This window comes from Triticum urartu, unplaced genomic scaffold (genome assembly GCF_056163025.1).
Source record: "Triticum urartu cultivar PI428250 unplaced genomic scaffold, HENAU_Tu73 scaffold1, whole genome shotgun sequence".
Classification (NCBI taxonomy): Eukaryota; Viridiplantae; Streptophyta; class Magnoliopsida; order Poales; family Poaceae; genus Triticum; species Triticum urartu.
Window position 1 is genome coordinate 12269786 of NW_028259461.1, and position 7929 is coordinate 12277714.

The following is a 7929-nucleotide window of genomic DNA, read 5'->3' on the forward strand; positions in this document are numbered from 1 at the left end:
GGATATGAATAATAGGAAGAAACAGGTCCTTTCTAAAGGCGGGCATTAGACCAGAGTTTCGTGAGCCGGAGAAGATCGATAAAGCTTAGAACTTGCTCGTTTGCAGGAGGAGGCGGTGGTATGACTCCGTCCGTTGAACGAGCATTTCGTGCCACCTGTTCGGCGTCCACATCCACTACCATTTTCTGATCCCAGTATCTATAGCAAAATCGCTATTTGCCTCACTCTATAGAAGGCCTCCCGTATGTAAGATCACCAACCAAGTTCCTTTCTTCTTTTGTTTGTGCCATCTTTACCAACTTCTACTTCTTGGCTGGCTTGATGCTTACAGGTCTTGCCTCTGCTGATACTGGTCATGGGGACAAGAACTCCGTGGGAAGAGAGCAGATACCAATCCTAAACAACCCTTAGAATGGCCTCATCCAAACGGATGATTGTCATTGATAAGACGGGCAGGTGGTATGTTGATACTGAGCCGCTTCCCCTGTAGTTGTTAGCTCGTTCTTGACAAATCCGATCGGGTCTTCATAATCTGGAGTAAAAGGATTCGAACCTTTGCATGCCGATACCAAAAACCGATGCCTTACCACTTGGCTATACTCCAAACAAACGGTAGGTTCCTGGAGAACCGTGGAAACTAGTTAGTTCAAATCGAACTCAAAAGCAATGCGCATTATCTACGCCTTTTTTTGATTCACCAAGACCCGGCTGATACAAACGAATAGTGGGAGTTCTTTCTTACGAATATAAATGGAGGAAATATCCCTAGTACCTTTGTCCTCTGCAAAGATCATAAGATCAGATGGAGTTGGATTGATTTCTCGCATCTACTAGATCAGAGATCAGAGTCAGGGGAGCTCTCGTAAGTGAGCCTAAGTAAGTAGTGTGGTTCGAGCGGATCAGTCACCGCTGAGTTCTGCTTTCCTCGCAGAGTTGGTTTTAGCCGGAACCGCGCTCTTGCCTTCTTCTTGTGCCCCTTGATTATTGATCTGAATTCAAGTTAGATTAGAGAATACCGGTGCCTTTTGATCCACCCTTAGGTTTGAAAACTGTGGAGGTTCAGTTACAAAATGCAGTTTATGAGGCTGCTTTGTATGCCAGTGTGCAGGAAGGAGAGTTGGAAGATATACCTAGATCCCCCAATAGAGAAAAGAGCGAGCAGGTTACCTACTCTTGTGGTGGATGGCGGCACTAGAAGTTGATGCTTTTTATGGACGGACATAGAAATTCGATTTCCAATAGAGCTGCAAACGCTACTGTAAGCCGAAGACGAATGCTGGCCAAAAGTAAGCAAAGCAGGAGAGGCGTCGTTTCCTTCAGTTGGTCAACCAACAGGTCTCCTCACTCTAGCATTTCTTCTTTGTTCGGTCGCAAGGCAGGGAAATGGAGGATTTGTTTCTGCTCTGTCCTTTACCGCATCGATGGATTCAATTTCAGTGGATAGAGCTCAACCTGTTGCCATCGTCATTTCAATCACAATTCACTTGGTAGGTAGACGCTTGTTCCGACCTCCATAGTGGCACTTTGACCTTTTCTCAACAACATCTACTTCTAATCTGCTTGAACGGCCCTCTTGTCATTTGACCCAGAATTGAACGAGATGACACCCACCAATATCTTCCAACACAGGATCTCCCTTACAGGGCCGTCCTTCTCTCTTTCTTCCCAAGAACATCGGGGGTCTGTTCTCTGAACGAGTCAGCACCAGCCCCGTTACCAATACGGGGATCTCGGCCATGAGAACTTGTAGAACTTGTCTCTTGAATTGCATCCCCCCCTAGGCCGACCAGCTAAGTAGGACCCACTTAGCAAAACAGGTCTATAGGGCGCTAGGGAAGGGGTATAGAATGGTACTTGAATCTATCTATAGACATAGGATCCCCCAGCCACAGGAATCCATTGGTTTCTGTCTCAATTCGTCATTTGAACTGAAACTAACCACGAAGGGAAAAGAAAAGAAGGATTCTAGTTTGCCACTACTTGGACTCAACTTGGACTTTCGGAGGAGAAAACCATTTCCATTAATATATGACTCAGTCATAGCCAAGAGATCATCATTCTAATAACAAGGATCTAGTTTATATATCTCGAATTGGGTTCCATAAGATGCCAAAATAGTGGAAGTACCATCACGTCTACCTAAAGCAAATGGTTTCTATAGATTGAGAAATGGTTTCTATAGAATGAGATATAGTCGAATGTACCTTGAATACTTCACGTGCATTCTTCGCTTATAAATTTAGCCAAGATCCAAACATCTCAATCTCTTCATACGTTCTTCCTGTTGAACTCTTCTTTTCGCTCAACAAATGCAAGTTCGTCAGGGTTTGGTTACTAGTTTTCTTGGAAGGGTTTTCTCCCTTGATCTTTTCCCTTGTTTTATGATTGGAATGAAAGTAGGATTGTTTATCCAATCCAAACTATTTATTGAGGGAAAGTAAGATCAATAGTTGGCCCTATTGTCTGTGCTCTGTTCTGTTAAGGATTTCTGTATTGGAAACATAGGCATCCTGCTATTCCCTGCTCTAGTTTCAGTTCAGTCATAAACCTATTGCCCGGGTCCTTTGATACTTGATTTCCTGGGTCAACGGTACCTAGATTCCCCTTTGGCTTGATCTTACCTTGGATTTCTGATTGGAATACAGATTGGATAAACAAGAGGAACTTGGAAAAGAGGGTTGGCCAAAGCATAACGATAGTGCATTCAATCGATTCCACTCTAGTTTTTCATATCTTTTCCCTCAATAAATAGTTTATATATGAAAGAAAGTGCCAACTTATTGTTCTTGGAATGCTGATTTCCATGGATTTCTTCTTGGCATATCCCCCCTGATTTGATGACCTGGCTAAAACACCTATTCCTTTTTTCTGGAATTGCTGCCGAAAGCCTGTTTGCAGCATCCATAGCAATACGTGTTAGTACTCAATTTCTTTGATTTTCATTTGATGAAGTGAAGACACTTATCTATATACCATTTATAGAGTGGTAGAGTAATCTTGCAATGCGGCATGAATTGGATGACTTAATAGTTTTCTGCAGTTTAGTACTAACATGCCTGTGTGGTGAACTAACTACCTTGGGAAGCAACAAATATGCCCCCAATCACGCTGCCTATGTGAACAAATTCTAAAACTTTGCATAAGCAGCTTAATTAAGTAGAAAAACCTAATCGATAGCCTACTACTTATACTTCTTACTTTCACTTTGATTTATACTTTGACTTTCGATACCTCTCCCCTAGTGTACTCGAGAGCTTGAAGGGGAAGACAGACTAGAAGACTTCCACACCATAACTTCCTTCCTTGGCTGACTGCCTGGCCTTCAAGAAACTCGAAAAACTGTAATAACTCACTTCACTATGATAACTATCTTTCGAACAGGACTACTACTTAAAGGCTAAAAAGACCTACCGCGACTGGCTCACTTGCTTGAAGGACTAATGAAAACACGTCGAACTAGCTAAAAGGACGTAAGCTAACAGCGAAACTCAAACAAAAACGGATGCTGACTCCGATATAGATATTGAGGATTTTCTACAAGCCGCCGCCTCACCCTGCTCGCTTACTTCCCACATGCTTGCTTAACTCACTATCTTTTGGGGTAATACACTGTATAGATAGGAAAGAGATAAATGAAAGAAAAAGAAGATAGAAATGAATTGATAGAGTCAGATGATGTCACTAGCTTCAATGAAAGGACTAACGAGAACTTTGAAAGTTCTTCCTATCAGCATTAGTCAGCTTTCGAGTCCTTCAAGCGAGTGCCGCAGGGAAAGGAAGAGTATTTCATCATGGCCATTTATTAGGACTACTTGGATAAGTTAGGACAGTTTCTCTAAGGCCAGCTGTTGAGTTAGTCGGTTCATAGGTTGTCGTAAAATATGGGTGTAGGAAGCCTGGACTCTGATTACCGATTATGAAAGCGAGGACTCTTTTTCTCTCTCCCCATTAACGGAAAACTATCTTAACCTCCTTCAGCAAGTTCGTTATCTACAAGTAAGTTAGAGAATTCCTGTTGTCAAGCTAGTTATCTTATACAAGACTTTTCTATAAGGCCTGCAAGCAGGTTCAGGTGGAAGCAGGAAAGTAACACCACCTGGTTTTCTCACGGGTGTAACTCTTTCTCTTTTGCCCTTTATGCCAGCCTGTTCCCTAAGTAGGATAAGTTCATTGTGTTATTACAGGTAGTATTGCTCTCAAAGCTAGGAAGGAAAGGTAAGGAGCAAGCTTATTTACTAAGATCCTAGCGAGTGGAATACTTTGAACGAGCAGGGGAGCGAGCGGAGTACTTTACGCAAGTAGTGGTTTACCAGGAACTCGTATAAGAGCTAGTCATATAGTCCTTGAAGCATTATTCCTTTTATCGGTAGGGCTGTTAGCAAGGAGTTTGAAGCTTGAGTACTTTCAGCTTTCCTGTTTTAGCTAGGAATGAAGTTGGTTCAGAGGTGTCAAGTAGAGAGGTTAGATCTTCTCTTCCTTCTCATACTGCGAGTAATATCTCTACTACACTTTCCACTTTATGTTGATCAGTTTGAGCATGAGCAGCTCGTTCAGGAGCAGCCGCCCGTGGAACTCTTGTTTTGAGGAAGCAATGAACATTGTCTTTTTCCATTCTCAATAAATGAGGAAGGAGGGGTGAGGTCCTCACTTGCGAGTGAGGCAAGGCTTTCTTTTATAATACATCCTACCCGATTTTGGTTGACGATTGCGTTCTATTCCAATTATTCACTTGTTTTTCTTGTCACTGTGGCGAGACCAGATGAGAGAGAGAACTATTTTCCATTTCCAGACAGACCCCGAGCCGAGGTTGGAACAATTCTGTATTTTCTTGTTGGTTCCTTCTTTATTATTTATTCCAAGTTTTTCTCTTCCATTCGGTTCATTAGCTTTAGGAAAAATAGAAGCTGCGGAAATGCTCGCTTCTAAAAGGCTTAAAGGCTCTGATCAAGGCAATGAACATTTTGCACTTGGAAACTAATAAGAAAGGAATTCAAATCATAGTTCAATACAGACTTTTTCTCTTTTAAGAAGGGTGAAACTTTCCTTCCAATACTTGTGCGCTCTACCCATCTCTACTGAACAAACCCACTACACATCGAGTGGCAGGGTATGTGTGTAGGCCTTTTCAAGGACATTCGAAACAACATGTCGATAAATTGCTATAGAAAGTGGGGCTAGATCGAGAGTTCTGACCTTTTCGTGGGTTGGGTGATCTTCAAACTCTTGTTTTTCTAGCGAAAGAACGCCCTTCTGAGCGATGATCTCCTACAAGCGAGTATAGTAAGGTTGACTTCAATTGAGACAGAAATGTCACTGGTCAGCTCCTTAGCGTGACAATTAACACCACTTTCTTATTACCTAAGAGATTAGATAAGGGAAGAAGGCAGGCCAAAGCTTATAGATTCGGAGATCGTACTTCTAACGCTTTGTCTGAGTCAGTCCTACGACCCCTTCCGGCTGAGACACGAATCCTAGCCTATCTGAGTCGCAGAATGAAGGGCTCTTCAGAAGGCGCCACCCAAGTCTCCTTTGATACTTCGGAGTCAGGAATTTTTTTTCCAAGGAAGGCGGATTTTCTGCGTTCCGCAGCACGAACAGGGTGTACAGAAGATCGATGTGCCATCTTTCTAACCACCTTCATTTGTTGTATGATCAGTAGGGAAGGGAGCCTTTGATAAAGGGACCCCCAACCAAGAAATCTACTGTCTCAGAGCGACAGTCAAGCTCGTATCGCGGAACTAGAACATTTCTTTGATTGATAGGTCAGATAGGAAGCAGGCAAGCAAACCAAGTTATAGGTTTGGAAGTTAGAACTCGGAAAGGTTGTCCTGTGACTACCTTTGAAGTCTTTGGGTAGGACATCAGGCTAAGGTCTTATGATGAGCCACGCGCATATGAGGTTTACTGCAGCCCTAAAGCTCTGTCCCCTATCCTACCACTAGATCTCCTATGCCGGAACATGAACAGAGAAAGCTGTGAGTGTAGTCTTAGGAACGAACCCGGGGTTGCTCTCGCAAAAAGATTGTACTAAAGAAAGCTAGAAAGCTCAATTCCAAGCTTTAAACCTCTGGTCCACGGGTCGGTGAACGAATGGGTTTTGGGAAATAGAGAACATGGACTCGATTGAACAAAGGTGGCACCGGAATGAATAGCCCACTTGTTTCGGGCAAGAATGAATGGGACTGATCGACTCGAGTTACCGAGCGACCTCCACTCTTCGACTCGAGCTTTCGCTTCTGCTTTTCTCTTGTTTTGATTTATTAGCTTTTTAGGGAAAGAAGAGGGTCTGAAATACAACTATGTCTACGAGTGCCGCGAATGAACCTTCGGTTCTTCCCAAGAACAAGGAGACACGAACTAAATAACTCGTATCAGGCTACGGGAATAGTGAACGGGAAGAAGGAACTAGTGAGGCTTTCGTTGGTCAAACAATATGCCCTCCTCACTTGAGGAGAGTGAAGGTCATGACTTATTGAAGCAGAACGTCAATTGGCCAAGAGAAGGGGAACTCCTTTCGTCGGTAACTATTGAATTGCCTATCTAACAGTGGAGCGAAGCGGAACGTTGAACGGGAAACTCGTGTCGTCGGTTATCCAATTTCCCTCCTTTCTGTTTCGACAAAGAAAACGTTTAGGTATCGGTAATAGGATTCCCACTATGATTTGCAGAAAAAGATAGATTCTATAATAATCCATAAATAATATATAGAATCAGGCTCCGTAATCAAGTGCTCGCTGTGAGAAGAAGATCTACAGGCATGTACCCATTTCTCCCTGCAAAATAAGTTTGAACCCGAGTGAGTATGGACCATACGCTCATCTTTCTTCTCAATCTACACCTCGTTCCGCGAGAGACCTATCCTCGTTTCGAAATAAAGGACCGTAGTGAGGATCGATCCCGGATAAGCGAGTCAGTGTAGGGACAGAGGCTGATGATTCTAAAGGTGATTTCTAACTACAAGATGACTTTATTTGAAAACGGAATCCAAATATCAACAAAAAGATGAATGGAAAGTCTTGTCGATATGAATTGATCTTCAACCCAATGACAATGCTTCGATTTCGATCTTGACTTCTTTCTTGGATGCCTGAAGTTTGTGTTCGCATTTCATCAAAGGAAAAGTGGGCTGTACCCACATGAAGAAAAGAGTTGCTCGTGTAAAAGCAATATCTTCTATTTGACTTATCTAGCCGTGTCTTGTCTTGCACATACTCGGCTCGGTGAATGGTTCATCTTCGATTGGCATGGTCCTTTGGATGTAAGAGATCTCGTTTGCTGGCCGGGCCCTTCCATGAGTTTAGATCTCTATGTATGAATCTCTTATGAAATCCCATACTTTTTATCATTTCAGAACGATCAGCATACTGTGTGACTTCTGCGTGACAGTTCTTGCATTTCGTTTGTTGCTTTGCATGAACATTTAGATATTGGAAAGCGAACTCCCTGAATTAGGAATTTCATAGATAGAGAAGGACGGGCAAAAAGAGAGAGACTGACTAACTACCCGGATCAATGCTGATTGACGACTGAATAAATAGCCGGAAGCAACAACTGCACGAGAGAGAAAGAGCGGATCCAACTAAGGAAATGCAGTACCTGTTCTGTCGGAGCTAATCATGCAAAGCTAGCGTAGCGCCAGCCGTCGAAGTGAATGAATTCGAAAGAACGCAGAAGTAAGGAAATGAGACGACTCTTTCTTGAACAATTTCATAAGCAGATCTTCCCCTCCACACCAATCACGAGTTTTTTTTTATTCCTCTCGTATATCGTCGTCACGCCCTTAATGATAGGTTTTGAAAAAGATTTTTCATGTCATTCCCATTTAGGTTCGATTCGGATCCCTCTGTTGTTTCCCTTTCCTCCCGAACCTTTTCCTCGAAATGATAAAGAATCTGGTACACTCGAATTGTATTATTTAAGTGCTTATTG